Source organism: Triticum urartu, chromosome 3A, assembly GCF_056163025.1.
Source record: "Triticum urartu cultivar PI428250 chromosome 3A, HENAU_Tu73, whole genome shotgun sequence".
NCBI classification, from domain to species: Eukaryota; Viridiplantae; Streptophyta; class Magnoliopsida; order Poales; family Poaceae; genus Triticum; species Triticum urartu.
This window is the reverse complement of record NC_141875.1, coordinates 138,890,845-138,913,976: the sequence shown is the minus strand read 5'-3', so window position 1 is coordinate 138,913,976 and position 23,132 is coordinate 138,890,845.

The following is a 23,132-nucleotide window of genomic DNA, read 5'->3' as shown; positions in this document are numbered from 1 at the left end:
AAATACGGCTATGTACGTACATACGGGCGGGGTCTCGAACGCCTACTCACGCATATGTACGGGCAGGGCTCGTGTACATGGCTGGGTCGGAACGGAGAAACTACGTTGTCGTCGTGTTCATGGGGAGCCAACCGCCTGCGTCGGAACGGAATGCGTCATCGTGTTCATCAGGAGGGCATGGATGGAACAGCCGATGGAAACGAGGCCTGGCATACCTCAGAACGGAGGAAACGACCTTGTGTTCGACCGGCCACGTTCGAAACGGGATCCTGTTCATAGGGAGGGGTCTGGCGTACCGCAAAACGGAGGAAACGGGCCTCCTACGGTCGAAACAAGGTCCTGTTGATCGGGAGGGGTGTGGCGTACCGCAGAACGGAGGAAACAGACTTGTGTTGGAGCGCGACGGTCGAAACGGGGGTCCTGTTCATCGGGAGGGGTGTGGCGTACCGCAAAACGGGACTCCACGGGATACTGTTCATCTCCACCGTCGACCCCCTCCAGCCTCCATGGGCTACTATTCATCCACCGTTGACCTCCTCTAGCCTCCACCTACGACTGTTCATCCACAGGCTCCTGTTCATCTAGCCTCCACCGCGCGCTACTCCACCGGCTACTGTTCAACAAGCCCTCTCCACGGGCTCCTGTTCAACCACCCCTCCACGGGCTACTGTTCATCCAGCCCTCCACCGTCTACTGTTCATCCAGCCCTCCACGGGGTGGTCCTGTTCATCCAGCCCTCCACGGGGTCCTGTTCATCCAGCCCCAACCGGCTCAATCTATCGGGGTCCTGTTCATCTAGAGGCAACACCACGAGGTCCTGTTCATCCACCCCCACCGGGAACTGTTCATCCACACCCCCCAGCAGCGCTCATGTTCATCCAGAGGCAGCATCGATCGACTTCAGTTAGCAGCAGTAGCGAAGGAATCGCTCGATCGGGTTCAGTTAACAGCCATCGATCGATCACTTGGGTTCAGTAATGCGTAGCCTGCAGTGCAATCGCTCGGGTTCAGTAGGCGAACGCCTCGCTCAGGTTCAGTTAGAGCCCAACGCCTCGCACACACGCATGTGCGTGTATGAGAGAAATGCGCATCGCTTGGCCCGACCACTCATCGTAACCGGGAACACCCCAATATTTTCCTAGCCCCTGCTTCTACCATGATTTTTTCCGTCATGGACAGCCCAAAGAATGTCATGCAGCTGCTTCTCCGGCCCGCCCAGGACGAAAAGCCCATTTTCTGTCATGATTTTTTGTCATAGAAGTAGGAGCCCACAACATCTATGATGATACCGGGTTTTGTCACAATTATCATCATAGAAGTGTCATAAGTATGACAAAAAAATTTCGTTCGGCCCAAAATGTCACGGATGTGTCTTTTTTTGTAGTGTCTGGTGCTTCTTGGCTCCCAAGTTGTCTTCTGGTCCAAAAAAATCTCACAAAAGTTTCGCTGCGTTTGGACTCCGTTTGGTACTGATATTCCGCAAACTAAAAAACAAGCAAAAAAACAGCAACTGGCACTAGGCACTATGTCAATAGGTTAGTCCCAAAAATGATACAAGGTTGCTATAAAATGATTGTAAAACATCCAAGAATGATAATGTAACAGCATGGAATAATCAAAAATTATAGATACGTTGGAGATGTATCAGCATCCCAAAGTTTAATTCTTGCCCGTCCTCGAGTAGGTAAATGATAAAAACAGAATTTCTGATGTGGAATGCTGCCTAACATGTTCATCACATATTATTTTCTTTTGTAGCAAGGATATTTGGACTTTTAGATGGTTCAAAGCAATAGTCTATATTTGACATGACGACTTCAATACTCAAGCATTTCAACAAGCAACCATGTCTTTCAAAAATATGAACGCTAAAGAAAGCTATCCCTAGCCCATCATGCTCAATCATTGATCCATCCACGAAACACACTCGAATATTAGCTACATCCAGTGCACAAGTTGTTGGAAATATGCCCTAGAGGCAATAATATAGTATTATTATATTTCCATTATTCATAATTAAGAGTTTATATTTCATGCTATAACTGCTATGATCATGGAATATGTGATTCAGTGGAAAACTCATATGGACATGTGAAATGATAAACAGTAAACAATAGGTTCCCGGTCTCACCTCTAAGACCAGCTCAAGTGTTGTTAGTGATCACGTTTTCGGATCTTAGGATATTGTTAAGTGTAATGATAGTCCTAAAACAACATTGAGGGTATGAAGTTAGAAGAACGATCATATTGAATCGACTTAATACTTGTCTGTTATACTATGTGATCATATCGTCTGAAATAATCTTTTATAACACGAAGTGTTAGCATCTATTTTAGTTCCTCAAACCATGAGAGTGTCTCGGTCACTTCCTACTGGATCGTTGGCTTTGGGGTTGCTCAAACGTCATCTATAACAAGCTGATCATAACGAGAACTTTCAGGCTCACTAGAAAGTTTGACAACTGACCAGATAGCTCAAGAGTGGGATTTTCTCCTCCAATGATGGACAGATATTCTTAGGTCCCTCTTGGTGTGAAGGCATCCATCATCTTCTAGCCATACATAGGTGACTACATCACAGGGATGCCGGAACATGTCAATGAGAAAGAAGAACAAAACCGGTAATGGGAGCAAAGGTATAGTGAGCATGGTGATGACTCAAGAGGCTACCGATGCACAACGGGTTTTGTAAAGTATCGCGAAGCAAAAGGAACATCACATGATAACCAAAGGTTGACTCGAATATCATTCGTGCCATCATAGGGACCGATATGGATGTCCACGGTTCCGCTATGAGTCATTGAACGAAGGGGTTTCATTCATGTCTATGGTTACCGAACCTACGGGGTCACAAGCTTAAGGTAATCATGATCTGACGAGTGTTAGTAGGATGGGAGTGCTGAGAATATATTTGTGGAATTTTTTCATTAATATCCGGAATAGTCCCGAGAGGTTCCAGAAGCGTTTCGGGGTCCCCGAAAGGGTTTCGATGAATATCGGATTATACCGTGTATTACCCATTAATTATATATAGGTGGAAAATGTTTCTGGGGATGTTAAATTATATATAATGCTCGAAAAATGTTTAGAACATTTTATATATAATTTAAATATCAACGGGTCTAAAAAGGCCAGGAGGTGGAAGGCAACTTGGGTCACAAGGGCCCAAGTGGACTAGGCGCCTCCCTTCCCTATGGAAGGGGCCGAATCCTACTAGGGGAGGAGTTGGACTCCTCCCTCTCTTTTGTGGCGCCCCAAGGAGGCTTTCCTTCCTTTGTGGCAGCCCTCCTCCTCCCCTCCAAACTATATATACTAGAGGGTTTCCACCTTTTGAATACATAACTTTTGGAGCCTTCTCTAGTTCATCTAGTACTAGTTCTACTTGGTCCTAGTTGACTAATTAGAGCTAGCCCAAGCCACCTCTAATCATCATAATTAGAAGCCCAATGTGGTTCTAATCTCCTCCCTCTAATTCTCCGGTGACGATTAGCTCTGGATGGCGAAGCGCTGCCGGATCGTGAATACCGTACGCTTGCACCCAAGTAGAGAGGTTGTGCTTTCGGTCTTCTGTTCGAGGGATCGTTCGAGGCGGTTCGGGGGATCATCATCGACGTTCGAGGGACTCCAAGTACAATCTACACCGACTCGTCTACTTCTGCTACACTCACGGAGTCGGTAACGATCATTGATCACAACTCGTTATACATCTTCATATTGTTCCTGTGTTGATGTTCTTGCTATGCTTCCCACGAGTGTTGCTTTGGTTTAGTTCATCAGTAGAATGCTGTAGTTTTGCTACAAGGTTCTGACAACGATCGGCTCTAGCTATTGACGATTTGCTAACAGTTCCTTGGGCAACATCATAGTCGAGAATAGTGAACTGTCGCATACACAAGAGGGTGCCTAAGATGGATGATCTTCTAGGGGGCACACATATTGTCGAACTTTAATGTGGGGGACGAAACTTTTAATTAAGTCTCTCCTTCACACAACCCGAAACTTAATCATCAAGAACATCACCTTGTTGTGCTTGTGTAGGTAGCTAGTCTTGATTGCTAAAACTGGTTAACCATGTAACTAAAATTTTATTAAAACCGATTAGAGGACGTCTCACTTGGTTTTGTAAGGTTTGCATAAGATGTGGTATAGCCTTCGTCATGGTAATGAGTTTATGTATGAGATGGTTATATGTTGCTAAGGGGCATGCGCGTCATGGCATGATGGCTGGAGCCACAGGATTGCCATTTTAAGGTAAATATCATAGAGATAGGTTACACGTGATGGTGGCAAAACGTACACAAAGGAGCCAGACGAGGAGAATGTGTACTGATATGTCTCCAATGTATCTATAATTTATGAAGTATTGATGCTATTTTATTATCATTCTAGGATGTTTTATAATCATTTTATCGCAACTTTATTTAATTTTTTGGGACTAACCTATTCACCCAATGCCCAGTGCCAGTTGCTATTTTTTGCTTGTTTTTTACATCGCGGGAAACCAATATCAAAAAGAGTCCACACACCGCAAAACTTTTTGTGGATTTTTTTATGGACCAGAAGACTCCCGATGGGCCAGAGCAGCACCTAGGTGGTGCCCCGAGGGGGCACAACCCACCAGGGCACGCCTGGGGGCCTAAGCACGCCCAGGTTGGTTGTGCCCACCTCGCTAGCCTCCCGCACCCCCTCTTTGCCCTATAAAATCCAAAATATTCCAAAAACCCTCGGTGTAAACCTAGATCAGAAGTTCCGTCGTCCTGCTGAGCTTGCTCTTCTGATGCTGTTGCTGCGGCGGCCCTTGTGGTGTCCTCCTGGTCTCGCGTCGTCTCTGCTGGGGGTGTAGCTCGGCATGACGCGCCCTTGGCTTGGTGTTCTTCCCGAACCGCCACTAGAGCCGCGCTGGCAGAGTAGGGAGTGGCGGCAAGATAGAGCACTAGGGGCTCGAGAGGCCGCAGCGCCACCATCACTGGGGGGCTAGTTAGGTATCTCTTGAGGTCTTGAAATGCTCAGTCCGCCTCCGGGGTCCACTCGAACGGGCCCTTCTTCTTCATCAGCTTGAAGAAGGGCAAGTCTCGCTATCCCAGCTTGGAAATAAAGCGTCCCGACGCAGTCACCCGTCCAGCAAGGTTATGCATCTCCTTGAGGGTTTGCGGTGGACTCATGTCTTCAATGGCCTTGACCTTCTCTAGGTTGGCCTCTATCCCCCTGTGGGACACAAGGAAGCCCAGCAACTTGCCGGAAGGGACGCCAAACACGCACTTCTCCAGGTTGAGCCGCAAGTCCACCTGGCAGAGGCTTTGAAAGGTCTCCTCCAGGTCTCGGATCAAGGTCCTCGCCTCCCGAGACTTAACCATGATGTCGTCGATGTAGGCTTCAGCGTTCCTCCCGAGCTGCTAACCCAAGGCGATGTGCATGAGCCACTGGAAGGCTGCACATGCGTTGCGCAGTCCGAAAGGCATGCAAGTGTAGCAGTACACCCCACACGGGGTTAGGAAGGTCGTCTTATCGACATCTCGTACCGCCATCTTGATCTGGTGATATCCTGAGAATGCATCCAGGAAGCACAGCAAGTCGCACTCGACAGTGGAGTCGACGATCTGGTCAATGCGCGGAAGCGGGAACGGATCTTGGGGGCACGCCTTGTTGAGGTTGCTGAACTCGATGCACATCCGCTCCTTCCTGCCTTTGTTGGGGACGACGACGGGGTTCGCCAGCCACTCTGGGTACCGAACCTCGCGAATGTGAAAGTGCAACTATCCCTAGGTGGTTTTGGTAATTCATAACAACATATAGCTCATTGAGCTAATGCTATTCCAATATGACTATTTCAGGAAAGCTCAATGATCGGCATGGCATGGATGTGAAAGTGGAACCCTCAAAATGCTGAGGACAAAGGATTGGCTCAAGCTCAAAAGCTCAAGACTCTTCATTTTATATTTTAGTGATCCAAGATCACATTGAGTCTTTAGGAAAAGCCAATACTATCAAGGAGGGATGAGGTGTTGCTTAATGAGCCTCTTGCTTCATGTGCTTAGTGATATGCTCCAAAACCCTCAACTACTTTCCCATATCCACATATGACCTAAACCCTAAGCCAAACTCGGTCCTACCGATTCTTTCTATCCGGTGCCACCGAGTTTCACTTGTCATAAGCCACTGCCAAACCCTAGCAATTCGGTTCTACCGATAGGGATCTCGGTCTCACCGAGATGGGATTGCAAACTCTCTGTTTCCCTTCCGTAACTTTTCGGTCTCACCGAAAGAGCGAATCGGTCCCACCGAGATTGCAGTGTAAACTCTTTGTTTCCCTTTTGTAACTTTTCGGTCTCACCGAAAGAGCAAATCATTCCCACCGAGTTTGCCTGACCAACTCTCTAGTTAGCTTATTACCAAACTCGGTCTCACCGAGTTTGTGTAATCGGTCTCACCGAGATTACGTTATGCCCAAACCCTAACCATATCGGTCCTACCGAGTTGCATGTCAGTCCCACCGAAAATCTCTAACGGTCACTAGGTTTACCATTTCGGTCCGACCGAGTTTGTTGATTCGGTCCCACCGAGATTGGAAAACTGTGTGTAACGGTTGGATTTTGTGTGGAGGCTATATATACCCCTCCACCTCCTCTTCATTCGTGGAGAGAGCCATCAGAACCATACACAATTCCAACTCATATGTTCTGAGAGAGAACCACCTACTCATGTGTTGAGACCAAGATATTCCATTCCTACCATATGAATCTTGATCTCTAGCCTTCCCCAAGGTTCTTTCCACTCAAGTCTTCTTTCCACAAAATCCAAATCCTATGAGAGAGAGTTGAGTGTTGGGGAGACTATCATTTGAAGCACAAGAGCAAGGAGTTCATTACCTACACACCATTTGTTACTTCTTGAAGAGTGATGTCTCCTAGATTGGCTAGGTGTCACTTGGGAGCCTCCGACAAGATTGTGGAGTTGAACCAAGGAGTTTGTAAGGGCAAGGAGATCGCCTACTTTGTGAAGATCTACCGCTAGTGAGGCAAGTCCTTCGTGGGTGATGGCAATGGTGGGATAGACAAGGTTGCTTCTTCGTGGACCCTTCGTGGGTGGTTGCTTCTTCGTGGACCTTCGTGGGTGGAGCCCTCCGTGGACTCGCGCAACCATTACCCTTCGTGGGTGGAGCCCTCCGTGGACTCGCGCAACCGTTACCCTTCGTGGGTTGAAGTCTCCATCAACGTGGATGTAGGATAGCACCACCTATCCGAACCACGGGAAAAACATCCGTGTCTCCAATTGTGTTTGAATTCTCCAAACCCTTCCCTTTACATTCTTGCAAGTTGCATGCTTTACTTTCCGCTGCCAATATACTCTTTGCATGCTTGCTTGAATTGTGTGATGATTGCTTGACTTGTCCTACCATAGCTAAAATCTCCCAAGAACTAAAATTGGGAAAAGGTTAAGTTTTTATTTGGTCAAGTAGTCTAATCACCCCCCTGTAGACATACTTTAGATCCTACAGAATGACACCCGCAGCCTCCAGCTTGCGGGTTTCTTGGATGATGAAAGCTTGCTTCTCCGTGGATTTCTGCCTCACCTTCTGCTTCACGGGGCGTACGTTGGGGCACACCTTCAGGTGGTGCTCTATCACCTCTCTTGGGACCCCCACCAGCTGATCGGGCTCCCAAGCGAACACTTCCTTGTTTGCGTGCAAGAACTTCACCAACGCCTCCTCCTAATCAGGCTCAAGGTTGGCGCCTATGGTAAAGGTCGCCCCTGAGGACCCATCCTCCTCGACTGGCACCCGCTTGGTTTCTTCCTTGTCCTGAGTGAAAAACTGCTTCTTGTTGGTTGGTGCGGCTCCCTTGGCCTTGGAGGTGTCCAAGTCGGAGGGTTGCGCTGCTGCGGCGGTCTTGAGGGCGAGCTTGAGCGTCATCAAGGCTTCCTTGGCGTCCCCCTTGATTGTGAGGACACCCTCGCTCCCTGGCATCTTCAAGAGGTTGTATGTCGGATGGGTTGCTGACATGAACTGGGCTAGAGTTGGGTACCCGAGGATGGCGTGGTACGAGAGGCCGATGCGGGCGATGTCAAAGTCGATGAGTTCGCTGTGGTAGTTGTCGCGCGTGGGGCAGATCCGCCTTAAGAACTCATCGACTTTGACATCGCCCGCATCTGCCCCCGGCCTTAAGAACGACTACCTCATACGCCAGCAGGAAAGCCGATGGGTCCGATGCTACCTCTTGAACACTGCGTTGGTTTCCTTGAAGAGGAAAGGGTGATGCAGTAGAGCAGCGTATGTATTTCCGTCAGTTTTTGAGAACCAAGGTATCAATCCAGTAGGAGGCCACGCACGAGTCCCTCGCACCTACACAAACAAATAAACTCCTTGCAACCAACACAATAAAGGGGCTGTTAATCCCTTCACGGTCACCTATAAGAGTGAGATCTGATAGATATGATAAGATAATATGTTTGGTATTTTTATGATAGAGAAATAAAGATGCAAGTAAAATAAATGGCAAAGGAAATAACTAAATATTGGAAGATTATTATGACGGAAAATAGACCCGGGGCCATAGGTTTCACTAGAGGATTCTCTCGAGAGCATAAGTATTATGGTGGGTGAACAAATTACCATTGAGCAATTGACAGAATTGAGCATAGTTATGAGAATATCTAGGTATGATCATGTATATAGGCATCACGTACGAGAGAAGTAGACCAACTTCTGCCTACATCTACTACTCTTACTCCACACATCGACCGCTATCCAGCATGCATCTAGAGTATTAAGTTCAAGAGAACAGAGTAATGCTTTAGGCAAGATGACATGATGTAGAGGGATAAACTCATGCAATATGATATAAATCCCCATCTTGTTATCCTCGATGGCAACAATACAATACATGCCTTGATGCCCCTACTGTCACTAGGAAAGGACACCACAAGATTGAACCCAAAGCTAAGCACTTCTCCCATTGCAGGAAAGATCAATCTAGTAGGCCAAACCAAACTAATAATTTGAAGAGACTTGCAAAGATAACCAATCATACATAAAATAATTCAGAGAATATTTAAATATTGTTCATAGATAAACTTGATGATAAACACACAATTCATCAGTCTCACCAAACACACCGCAAAAGAAGATTACATTGAATAGATCTCCACAAGAGAGGGGGAGAACTTTGTATTGAGATCCAAAAAGAGAGAAGAAGCCATCTAGCTAATAACTATGGACCCGTAGGTCTGAAGTAAACTACTCACACTTCATTGGAGAGGCTATGGTGTTGATGTAGAAGCCCTCCATGATCGATACCCCCTCCGGCGGAGCTCCGGAAAAGGCCCCAAGATGGGATCTCGTGGATACAGAAAGTTACGGCGGTGGAATTAGGGTTTTTGCTCCGTATCTGGTAGTTTGGGGGTATGTAGGTATATATAGGAGGAAGGAGTACGTCGGTGGAGCAACATGGGCCCCAGGATGGTGGAGGGCGCGCCTGGGGGGGGGGGGTAGGCGTGCCCCCTATCTCGTGCCTTCCTCATTCATTGCTTGACGTAGGGTCCAAGTCCTCTGGATCATGTTCGTTCCGAAAATCATGTTCCCGAAGGTTTCATTTCGTTTGGACTCCGTTTGATATTCTTTTTCCGCGAAACCCTAAAATAGGAAAAAAAACAATTCTGGGCTGGGCCTCCGGTTAATAGGTTAGTCCCAAAAATAATAAAAAAGTGTACAATAAAGCCCAATAATGTCCAAAACAGGATATAATATAGCATGGAACAATAAAAAAAATTATAGATACGTTGGAGATGTATCATCCGCCGCGCCGTCGTAGCGCGGCGGCATCTCCGGCTTGAACTTGGGTGGTGTCGGTGTACAAAACTAGGGGAATGTTTTTGTACCCCTTTACCTGTGCACGGGCAGTCAGAGCTGCGCCCGCGACCACACCAAGCAGAGCAAGGGAGGTAAGCCAAGGTAAAACCGAAGCCCAAGATGAAGCAAAGCAACGACAAGGACCAAGGCCACAAAGATCAGATGAGCAAAGCAGGTTTCCCCGGCAAGGACCCTTGCCGGGGCAGCCTCAGCGGCCCCGGCAAGACCCTTGCCGGGGCAGCTCGCCCACGCCAGCCGAGCGAGCCACCTTCGAGCCCACCAACGCTCGACAAATGCATTGGACAGGGCTCGGGAGGCACCTCTGTCATGGCATGCAGATCTTTGTGAAAACAAAGAATAGTCAAGATCGAATGAGGATAGGAAGGCAGCCATCCTCACCGAAGAAACCCACAAGACCCCCGGCAAGATCCTTGCCAGGGATGCCTGTGCGCCGTGGCAAGACCCTTGCCGGGCCACCCGGCAAGTCCCTCCCCAAGCGCATCAGCAGGGTCACCATTAGGCCTGTACCAGCCAAGTCTCCACCGCCATTCGCATGCAGCTGCCGACCCAACCAGCTGGGCAGGCACTTACGTGGCGACATGTAGCCCTTCTTGCAGGCTCCACCATCGTGCCACCTCAGTTGCCTGCCTACCTACATGGCACCGCATGCATCGCTGGCCAGTGCGCGTGTCGAAGCTTGAAGGAGCGGCGACGGATGGGACGGGCCTTGCCCCCGTCCCCGACAAAGTGGAGGGACACTTAAGCCTCGCATTTAATGCACTTCGTCTTGTAATACCAGGATAACCTCGCAACACTGTTGCCTTTCCACCTCCTGTGTGCCACTGTGGCAACCCCTTTTTCTATAAAAGGAGGCCCAAGGCGACGAGGGGAGGGGATTCAGCTTTTGGGTGCTTGTGATACCCCATAGCTAGTTCAAGAACTCAGAATACACCCACCAAAGCAGGACTAGGCTTTACGCATCCTCGCGGCACGAAGCTGGATAAACGAACCACGTGCTCTCTGTTAGACCCACTCTTCTCTCAACCCCGCGCCACGCAACCGCAGTAGGGATTCTTGTGATCCCATAGGTGTCGTTTCCCACCGACATCTTTGGCGCGCCAAGTAGGGGGTGCACAATTGTGAGAATCTGGTCTAGTAGTTAGCCTAGCGGTTCTTCGTCGCCATGGACCCAAAGAAGAAGACGACCACGACGATCGGCTCGTTGGGAGCCGAACGGCCCGTGCCGGAGCGGAAGAGCAGCGGACCGGTCGCGGATAGGACTTGGGCCGCGGCCCGCGAACACCAGCACTACCCAGCCAATCGGAGCCTGGCGAGCGGCATCGTTCGTGCACTAGATGATTGGCCCCATGCCGCCGGATCCAAAGAGGGAGCTGGGCGCCCTGCCGGCGGCGCGGGGCCCTCCGGGGGTGTCGTTGCGCCAACTCCGGGCGGCACGACGACCTCTAGGACTCATACACCGGCGACCACCGCACGTTCTTCCCACGGTGTGCGTGCCGAACAGCGTCACCATGTTGGTGACCCTGGGCACCGCCCTGGGAAGAGCCATGTGCGTCGTCAGGAAGGCGAAGGAGTTCAACACGCTCGCCGAAGCACTGGTGAAAATGGCACGCAACCGCTGGGTCGTGACAGAGCTCCTTCTAACATAGTTAGAAGTCGAAGCGCGCCACAATCCACTTAGCTGTCACCGCCACCCATGCCAGCAGAAGCCTTGGCGCGTGCGCAGCTGCTCCTTGACTTCCCTCCTGCTGCGGAGAAGCTCGATGAGTGGAGGGCCACCATCCGGAGCCTCGTCGCCGTCGCGAACAAAGACGATCCATGACCGGCGGGGCCCTCGGGTCGGCACTCCACGGAACCACCACATGCTGGCGCTGGGAGGACCGGGGGAGCTGCAGCCACGGTGCACTCTCCTCCTCCTCGCCAGCCGCCGCGGGCGTCGGCCCCTCGCAGCGACGCTGGTAATAACATCTCCATAGTGTCGTCCGACCCACGGACCCTCCGCGACCAGAGCCAGGTCCTTCGGGAGCGGGCTCACGAAGACGCTCGAACCACCGTCGAGCGCCAGCGCAAGGCACGCCGCCAGTCAGACAATTGGGCGAGACCCACTACGGACCACCCGACACCGGGGGGCCCCGGCGGCCTACCTTACGAGGTGGGCTGCCCGGCTTTTACCCGTGAGCTGAGGCAGTTCCAGTGGCCGTCCCACCGCACATTCAGGCCTAGCGTCGGCGAGAAGTACACCGGCAAGACCCATCCGCCCGAGTTCCTCAGCATCTACACCATCGTGATGCAGGCCGCTGGGGCTCGCGACGGCAAGGTGCTTGCCAACTACTTCCCGCTGACGCTCAAGCCCAATGTAATGTCTTGGTTGATGCACTTGCCGGCAGACTCCATCTCTTCCTTGTCAGATCTGTGCCATGAGTTCGTTGGCGCCTTCACAGGGGGCCACCAAGCTCATGGCCAGGCCGGTGATCTGCATATCATTCCCCAGAAGGAAGGGGAGACCCTGTGCAAGTACATCTAGAGATTCAGCCGGGTGCAGTACAACATCCCCGACGTTCATCCCTCCGTTGTGATTAGCGTGTTCCATCAGAATGTGTGCAATCGCAAGATGCGCGAGGAGCTGGCGATGATCAAGGTTAAGGATGTGGCCGCGCTCTACGTTCTGGCCGACAGGTGCACCCGGGCTGAAGAGGGAAGGAAGTACCCCGGCGAAAACGCCGGCGTGGAAACCGACTGTACTGATGAGGACACCGCCGCCCCGATGAAGAAGGGCCGGTGTCGCAACAGGAAACGCAAAGGCAAGGCTGTGCTTGCCATTAAGGGATCTGGCGATACCGGTGCCAGCAAGAAGGTCAAGGCAGACACCCCCGGCAAGGAGATTGCCGGTGCGCCGCCTGCCGGGCCTTGGCGGCAACCGACAAGCCAGGAAGCTCCAGCAAGCAATACTGCAAGATCCACCGCACCAAGGGCCATGATCTCCAGAACTGCCGGCAAGTCGAGCTGCTTGCTGAGAAGCAAAAGGCTAAGTATGGCGAGATAAGGAGAAGGACCAGGATGGTGCTGAGGGATCCGACAAGAAGCGCGGCGGCAAAGGAGGCCGCCCCGGCAAGGACAAACAGCAAGAAAGACCCGCCCGGGGCCATGACAGGAAACAAGAAGACGATGATGGCGACAAGCATGACGAGTCTGGTAAGCAAGGGTTCCAGAAGGCTACGGAAGCCATGTGCGGTGATGGCGGCGCCTGGCTGCACCTCTCACCGCCAGCTCAAGCAGTGGGCGTGAGAGGTTACAGCAACAGAGCTGTCGTTTGACGCTCAGAAGCCACTAAATTGGTCCAGCACGCCCCTCATCTTTGACGCCGAGGACCACCCTGATGGCACTACCGCGGTCGGGTGTTTGCCGTTGTTGGTTTCGCCAACAACATGCAACCTCAGGGTGAACAAGATATTGATTGACGGGCGGGGCCGGCCTAAACCTGATCTCGCCTGTCGTGGTCAAAAGGTTGCAAATCCCTGACGGAGACCTCGAGGAAACGGGCATGTTTCAGGGGGTCAATCCAGGGAGAAGCCAGCCAAAGGGAAAGGTCACACTGCCCGTGACATTTGGAGGAGAGTTGAACTACCGGACGAAGAGGACCATCTTCTACGTGGCCGAGATCCCCTTGCCCTACAACGGGATCCTCGGCCGCCCGGCACTAGCTAAGTTCCTGGTGGCATCACATTATGCCTACAACATGCTAAAGATGCCCGGGCTATTGACCATCATCTCCATCCCCTCCAACAAGAAGGACGCGCTGATTTGCGCCGACCAACTCTACCGGGAAGTAGTTGCAGCAGGTGCCGTCAAGGCACCTGCTCCTGCCGCCGAAGGCTCGGGAGGAAAGAAGGAGCCTAGAAAGACCTCTCACACCCACTCTGGCAAGTGCACCTCCTCGGGGTGTTGTGCTACCGTTGAACATGTGCGAGAGAGCTCTGTCGACAAGAACAAGAGATCCAGGGCCGAACCGCCGCAGACCAAGAAGTTGCCCGTCGCGGAAGACGGCACAGGAGGGGCCTTCATAGTAGGCTACTCCCCCAGCAGCAAATAGGAAGGCGAGCTCATCACCTTCCTGCGGGCAAATGTGAGTGAGCACCACCTAGTTGTCTGCCCCCACGCACGGCCCGTCAAGCAGAAGGTCAGAAAGCAGGCTCTAGAGAGGCAGGAATTCATCACAAAGGAGATCAGGAAGTTAGAAGCGGCAGGATTGGTGAGAGGGGTGCTCCACCCGACGTGGTTGGCCAATCCGGTAGTGGTGCGCAAGGAGAATGGGAAGTGGAGGCTGTGTATTGATTACACAGATATCAATAAGGCTTGTCCTAAAGACCCTTTCCCATTGTCGCGCATCGACCAGATTGTTGACTCCACGGCCAGGTGTGATCTTTTATCATTCCTTGATGTCTACTCCAGCTACCACCAAATCTTCATGACAAGAGAGGATGAAGAGAGGATAGCGTTCATCACCCCATGTGGTACGTATTGCTTTTTACGGATGCCTTTCGGGTTGAAGAGTGCTGGCTCAATGTTTGCAAGAGCGGTCCAAATTGGTTTTGAACCTCAGCTCCATAGAAATATGTAGGCCTACATGGATGACATAGTGGTCAAAACCAAGGACGGACCGACTCTTGTGCAAGATCTAGAAGAGACATTTGCCAACCTGCGCAAGATCAACCTCAAGTTTAACCCTGAGAAGTGCGTCTTCGACGTCCCGTCCGGCAAGCTTCTTGGGTTCTTCGTGTCATAGCGCGGGATTGAGGCAAACCCAGACAAGATCAAGGCTATTGAGAAGATCAAGGCGCCCAAGCGGATCAAGGATGTGCGTGGGCTCACCGGCTGCGTTGCCGCCATGAGCCGGTTCATCTCCAGGTCCGCCGAGCACGCCCTTCCCTTTTTCAAGATCTTGAAAAAGGCGGGCCCAATAGAGTGGACCCCAGAAGCCGAGGCCGCACTGCAGGACCTGAAGAAATAACTGTCCTCCACGCCAATACTAGTTGCGTCTAAACCACAAGAGTCGTTGTTGTTGTATTTGGCGGCGACTAATCAAGTGGTCATTGCCGCACTAGTGGCGGAAAGGGAGGTTGACGAGGAGGCAACAATGGCGGCAGAACCAGCGGATGGCGAGCTAAAGATTCCCCTGGCAGGGCCTGGTGTCGACCAGGCACGGCCCCTGGTGGAGTCTGGTGCCACCAAGGCGATGCCCCCGAGGTCGAGTGAAGTGGTGCCCAAGAAAAAGATGATGCAGCACCCGGTTTACTTTGTCAGCTCCCTCTTGTAGGGGGCTAGGTCAAGGTATTCCGGTGTGCAAAAATTGCTCTTCGGCCTCCTCATGGCCTCAAGGAAGCTGCATCACTACTTCCAGGCCCACGAGATCACTGTTGTCACTCGCCTCCCGTTGCAACGGATACTTCACAACCCGGACGCAACCGGAAGGATTGTGGAATGGGCCTTGGAGTTGTCAAGCTTCGGCTTAAATTTTGAGAGTACCTCGACAATTCAGAGCAGAGTCTTGGCGGAGTTTATCACGGAATGGACCTCGACGCCTGACAAAGAAATCCAGGAGACTACTCTCCCCGGCAAGGAAGTAGACCGCAACTGGATCATGTACTTTGATGGAGCCTTCTCGCTGCAAGGCGCTGGTGCCAGCGTGCTGCTCGTCACACCCACCGGAGAGCACCTCAAGTACGTGATCCAGATGCACTTCCCCAGGGAGATGTCCACCAATAACACCGCCGAATACGAGGGATTGCTTGCCGGTCTCAGGATCGCGGCGGACCTCAGGGTTAAGAAGCTCATCGTCAGGGGTGACTCGCAGCTCGTTGTCAGGCAGGTCAACAAAGATTATCAGAGCCCACTGATGGAAGCATACGTATATGAGGTGAGGAAGCTGGAGGAACGCTTTGACGGTATCCAGGCGGAGCACGTCCGCCGAGCGGAGAACGACATCACCGATTACATGTCAAAGCGTGCGGCATTCAAGCTATCTGTGGAACCAGGTACCTTTTTGCTCCGGTTAACTCAACCATCCGTCGATCCATCAGCAGGGCAGAGCAAGCGGAGGAAATCAGGTCCCGACAAGTACTTTCCTACCAAGCCCCCCTGGGGCTGCCGGCAAGGGTGCTGCCGTGGACGCTGAGCCTGCCCAAGAGCAGCTGGCTCCGGCGGGGCGTCAGGCCCTGGCCATAGAGAAAGCCACTCCCATGGCGGAAGATATGCCTTTGGTCCTTGCCGTCGAGCCTCAGGCTCCGGCATGGGCGCAACACACCGTCCAATTCCTCCAAACAAGGGAGCTTCCTGAGGAGCAGGAAGAAGCGCAGGGAGTAGCCCGTCGGTCCGCCCTGTACCAGTTCGTCGATGACGTCCTCTACCGAAGGAGGCCGAGCGGTGTGAAACTCAAGTGCATCCCCCGGGAGGAAGGACTAGAGTTGTTGGCAGAGATACATGGGGGCATATGTGGCTCCCACATAGGGTTGAGGAACCTTGCCAGGAATGCATTCCGGCAAGGTTTCTTCTGGCCCACCGCCCTCCAGGATGCGACGACACTAGTCACCAAGTGTGAAGCGTGCCAGTTCCATTCAAAGAAGCTTCATCAACCAGCTCAAGCCCTTCAGACAATCCCTCTCTCCTAGCCATTCTCGGTCTGGGGGCTCGATATACTGGGCCCTTTCCCCCGCGCTGTCGGGGGCTTTGAGTACTTGTACGTCGCAATCGACAAGTTCACAAAGTGGCCAAAGGTGGAAGCAGTGAGGAAGGTGACTACTCAGTCAGCCGTCAAATTCTTCAAAGGACTGGTTTGCCGTTTTGGTGTGCCAAACAGAGTCATCACCGACAATGGCATGCAGTTCACAAGCCACACCTTCATGTAGTACTTCCGAGACCTCGGTAGCAAGGTCTGTTTTGCTTCTGTGGCACATCCACGGAGCAACGGCCAAGCAGAGAGGGCAAAATGCTGAAGTGTTGCGAGGCTTGAGAACGAAGACCATAGACAGGCTGCACAAGAGTGGAAGGCGCTGGATTGATGAGTTGCTGGCGGTTCCTTGGTCGATCAGGACGATGCCAAAATCGAGCCACTGGCCAGACACCTTTCGCCCTAGTATACGGGGCGGAAGCAATTCTCCCCATGGAACTCATACACGGGTCACCTCGAGTGCTCGCTTATGATGAGCTTGAGCAAGAGTCGTTGCACCAAGATGACGCGACGCTCCTTGAGGAAGATCGTCTTCGGGCGGCTGTGAGAGCGGCACGCTACCAGCAAGCCTTGCGCCGCTACCATAGCCGCAAGGTTCATGCCTGAAGCCTTGAGGAAGGCGACCATGTTCTTCGGCGCGTTTAGTCGGCCAAGAATTCCACCAAGTTGACACCAAAGTGGGAAGGCCCTTATAGGGTAATACGAGTCACCAGGCCGCACGCAGTCCACCTGGAGACCGACGATGCCATACCAGTGAGCAACTCCTGGAACATCGAGCATCTTCGCAAGTTTTACCCATAAGGCGCGGCTTGCCGGGCCTCCCGGCAAGCCACCTTTTGTACGAGCTTTGCCGACAAGGCATGTGACCCTCTGTAAAAAGCCAGGCACAGACCCTGAGCATAAATAAATGAAGCGCTGGCGCCCTAAGTTATAGCATGCATGCTAGGTCGAGTCTCGTCCTTGGTTAGGGTTGATAGTGCTTAGAGGCGGCTAACCCCTAGCTTAGAGGTCGAGTGCGTGTCTCTCTATTCTTATCTGTCTTCTTTGGTTCACAGGACACATGAATATCCTTGTCGAGCTGCTTTGGAAGAAAGGGGACGGACCGACACCCGGACCACGGCAAGCCAGTATTGCCGGGGGCTACAAGAGCAAAGATCCACCCGCGGCAAGCCAAGGTTGCCGGGGGCTGCAGATTTAGATAAGTTGTCTATCCCTTATCATGCATTTTGTTATGGACTGAGGTATGTGAAACCTCATTTTATCCTTCTGCTAGCGTGCTCCCCTCATTCCGGACCCTAGGACTCGTTTCCTGGGACCGAGTTTGGTCGTAGTCGCGACAGCAAGGAAATGAAACGAGGAGCCTAAGCCCACCTCATCCCTGCCACCGCCAAGGCCGTGAGAAAGGTCGAGCGAAGTGGGGGGACGGCAAGGCCTGTTGTCGGGCGAGTAAACATTTATCTTAAAGGTAACAAGCATTTACTCCTTGTCGTGGGAATTACCTGCGAATGAAAAACCTGGCAAACATCCCTTTTTCATTAAAAAAACATCCCGTACAGGTATAGTTCATATGAAATGAAAATCATGAACAAGGGGGTTACAAGTTCTAAAGTTAACAAAGGCCTGAAGGCTTACGAGACTAAAAAGAGATAAGGTGCCCGTAATCCCTTTCTTGTCCCTCTCCCCAGGAAATGGAACCAGAAAACAGAAGGGCAAAAGGGGGCCTAGGCGGGCTACGAGTGGCAGAAGACACCAAGAGAACTTCTTGGTGGCCGTCCAAGGGCTGGATGGTGATGGCGGTGCCAGAGGCAGAGCTCGAAGACGAGGCGGTAGGACGTCGGTACGCGACGAAGGCGTCGGTGCACGTGTACTCCGACTTGACGGCCTTGCCGCCCGCCCTCTTTCTCTTCCGCAGCCTCCCAACACCAGCCACCCAAGGAGACGACACCGAGAAGTTCAGGGAGCCGGCGACGCGGATGATGGGGTCGCCGGTGCCGCTCGCAATGGCGCCCGACGCCTAATCGGACCCGTCATCCTGCCGCCCGCTAACCTCATCATCGCTGCCGCTGTCTTCCTCGCCACTCTCGCTGGAGGAGGAATCTTCGTCGTCAGAAGAGCTCTCCACGCAACAACTTACACGAGTCCTGAAGTGCCCGAAGATCTTGACGGAGAGGAGGCCACCCTCCATTAGTTTGAAATGGAGAGTGAGCCCATCCGTCAAGCTGTCGAGGCGAGCGAAGGATTTCCACCCTCGGTGGAGATACATGACGTGAGGGGCGGGGAACTCGACGTCGGCCTATGTGTCGCCGTTCCCGCAGCCCCACATATGCAACCGCAACGCCTGCGGCGGGTCCAGCTCCATCTCCCGTGCGAACGCAGTCGGGAGGCGAAGGCGACGGTGCAGTGGCTGGCGCAGCCTGACGAAGAATTCACACGGGTTGTCCCCGGCATGGCCCTCCATCGGAGGAGGACTACAAGAAATATGTCAACTTATGACCTTCTGTAAGTGACCCTTGAAGAATTGGTCATAAATTTATGACCATTTTAGACCAATTGGTCAAAAGCTGTCTGGGGGCCTCTCAACCCTAAACCATAACGACCATTTTGGTCAGAAAGGTCATAATTTCATTAGAGGAAATGGTCATAAAGCAAACAGCGCTAGTCCGCTGCCTTATTTCTAGTTGTTAACGACCAATATAGATGGTCATAGCCTTGTAAATTGTGGTGGGTTGCTATGACTAGGCGCCACCTCATCAGTTTTGCCTATGTGTCATGTCCATGTGGCAGTTTTTGCCCTAGGTTGTGAAGCAACCTATATTTCTGTCATTCCCAAAATTCCCAAAAAAATCTCATAAATTCTTTGGGTCATACCTTCGTCAAATATGTAAAAACATTCCTTGCCTAGTTCAAAAATAATTCAACAATATTCATTTTCCTATTCTGTTCACAACAACAGTTTGTGAAGGAAGTACCACTTTGACATGTCCAAATAGTATCCATTTTCTACAGTGCTTTCCTATGCCCAAATAACCATCCTCCACCAAATGCCAGCTCAATCCATTCAATATTTTGAGCCGAGCTTCAACATTCGTAGTTATGTCCAGTGTGGTAGTTTGCAAAGCAAGTACCACCTAGGCTCCTCCTTTTGAGCTGAAAATTTGTGAAGACGGTCTTCTTAGTAAATGATCATACTCAGCCAAAACACACGCCCATTAGCCATGTACATTTCCTGTACCGCTAATCAAACACTTGGCTGCTAACTCATGTTTGAGCATCGATCAGTCTCCTCGTGAGAATCTTATGTTGTAATTTTCTTCCTAGCACCATCCTGGGGAGTGCCCAACCCACTAGACATGCCTATGCCGCCCAGAACACATGGCAACGCCACGGTCACGCGGTGACCACGCGGCGGGCATGCGAGTTTACGCGCTCTAGAGTTGGGGCCCTCGGCCACCGCCCGAACCTCGACGTACCGCCACCAAACCATGTATTTATGATTAAATAGGTCCTTATGTACCTAGAAATGATTTTTGGAAAAAATAAATAGCAAACTATGAGGCAGCTGCAGTTCAAATTTGACCCGCTTCCTGCTGAATCGGCGGAAATTTGTCTTTTTCATGAGAGGTGGATCAAAAAAATTTACACCCAACCATTTTGTCAATTGTGCATTAAATATGGCCTAGTATTTTATAAAAATGATTTGGTCCAATTTTGCAACAATTATTTGGTAGTTCCTTCACAAAAAACCTCCTTTCGGGCACTCGAAAAATGGAAAATGGTTTTTTCGTCCAACGAAAATGAAAACTTCCTTAGGCAACATTGTTTGCCATTCCAATATGCACCCTTTTGCACTATATGAGATCATTTGAACAAACTATGCCATGAATGTGGCCATAAGATTGATCATTTGGCTTGAAAGCCATTGACCTTCACACATGATAGCTCGTTTCTGAGAACACTTTTTTAAAATAATTATCGTATTACAAGTTTATTATTTTTCCTGGAAACTTAATCACATATAATGAGACAATGCGAAGGTTTTCCATTTTTTTGATTTTTTTTTAATTTTGTATGCCCGTTTCAAAATGTGGTCAAAACGGCGGGCTTGACCGTTCCTAGGTAGCGGTTGAATCTTGGAATTTTTTTTGTTGTTTCTCTGATTAAATAGATTCTTATGTACCTATAAATGATTTTTGGAAAAAATAAAGAGCAAACTACGAGGTAGCTACAGTTCAAATTTAACCCGCTTCCAGCTGAATCAGCGGGAATTTGTCTTTTTCACCAGAGGTGGATAAAAACTTTTTACAACCAAACATTTTTTTAATTGTGCATTAAATATGGCCTAGTATTTTATAAAAATGATTTTGTCCAATTTTGCAACAAATATTTGGGAGGTCCTTCACAAAAAAACCTCCTTTTGGGCACTCGTAAAATGGAAAATGGTTTTTTCGTCCGAAGAAAATGAAAACTCCCCAAATCAACATTGATTGCCATTCCAATATGCACCCTTGTGCACAATATGAGATCATTTGAACAAACTATGTCATGAATGTGGCCATAAGATTGACCATTTGGCTTGAAAGCCATTGATCTCCACACGTGATAGCTCGTTTCTGAGAACACTTTTTAAAAATAATTGCCGTATTACAAGTTTATTATTTTTTTCTGGGAACTTGGCCACATATATTGACACAATGCGAAGGTTTCCCAATTTTTTGATTTTTTGAATTTTTTATGCCCGTTTCAAAATGCGGTCAAAACGGCGGGAATGACCGTTCCTAGACAGTGTTTAAATCATGGAATTTTTTTGGTGTTTCTCTGATTAAATAGATACTTATGTACCTAGAAATGATTTTTGAAAAAAATAAAGAGCAAACTATGAGGGAGCTGCAGTTCAAATTTGACCCTCTTCCTACTAGATCGGCAGAAATTTGTCTTTTTCACCAGAGGTGGGTAAAAACTTTTGACACCCAACCATTTGGTCAATTGTGCATTAAATATGTCCTAGTATTTTAGGAAAATGATTTGGTCCAATTTTGCAACAAATATATGGTAGGTCCTTCACAAAAAAACCTCATTTCGGGCACTCGAAAAATGGAAAATGAATTTTCCGTGCAAAGAAAATGAAAACTCCCTTACGCAACATTGTTTGGAATTCCAATATGCACCTTTGTGCACAATATGAGATCATTTGAACAAACTATGCCATGAATGTGGCCATAAGATTGATCATTTGGCTTGAAAGCCATGAATCTTCACGCATGATAGCTCATTTTTTAGAACACTTTTTTAAAATAATTGCTGTATTACAAGTTTATTATTTTTTCTAGAACTTGGTCACATATAATGACACAATGCGAAGGTTTTCCAATTTTTTAATTTTTTTTAATTTTTTATGTCCGTTTCAAAATGCGGTCAAAACGGCGGGCATGACCGTTCCTAGCTAGTTGTTGAATCTTGAATTTTTTTTGGTGTTTATGTGATTAAATAGATACTTCTTTACCTAAAAATGATTTTTGGAAAAAATAAAGAGCAAACTATGAGGTAGCTACAGTTCAAATTTGACCCGCTTCCTGCTAAATCGGCGGAAATTTGTCGTTTTCACCAGAGGTGGATAAAAGCTTTTGACACCCAACCATTTGATCAATTGTGAATTAAATATGGCCTAGTATTTTAGAAAATTGATTTGGTCCAATTTTACAACAAATATATGGTAGATCCTTGAGAAAAAACTCATTTTGGGCACTAGATAAATGATAAAAAATAGCTAGAAAGATCAGAAATGCATAAAAATTGGTGCGCATCCATATAATGTGGTCTAACTCAAGTGAAAATTTGTGTGGTGCCCTTTTGCAAAATATTTTTGGTAGCTGCTTCACAAAATCCCTCTATTTTTAGTACTTGGAAACTCATTCATAAATCACTGATTTTCTGAGCCAATCAGAACTCTTCACACGGATCACCGCACTATAGCTAATCTGAACCGTCTGTATCCAGTGGATCCAACGCCTCTCACTCACCGTTCAGATCTCAGTAGCCCATCCCAAACCCTAGCAGGCCGCCTCTCTCTCCCCCTCTCCCGAGAACACACCCACCGACGCCTCTCTCTCCCCTCTCCCCATCCCGCCGCTGCCTCTCTCTCCCCCTCTCCCCAGAACACACCCGCCGCCACCTCGATCCATCCCCTCTCACATCGCCTCCGCACCCATCCCCTCCCCCGCCGAGGCGGTGCTTCCGGACCCGCGACGGCGGCAGTGGGCTCGCAGCCAAGCCCACACAGATCTAGGCCTTGATCTGGAGGGATTTGCCCCCTTCTCCATCGGTGAGGCGGGGCTTGGGCAGCCGCGGCTCCCCGTCAACCTGCCCGGCGTCCACTGCTCCCGCGCCATGGAGCTCTGCACCCTCAGCAACATCTGCCCCGACACCGCCAACGAGGCCAAGGCCCTCGTGCCCTCCCTCATCCTCGTCCTCGTCCCCGTCGGCTGCGGCGGGGGCCGACGGGCTGAAGCTGCACAAGGGCGACATCACCCTCTGGTCCGTCGATGGCGC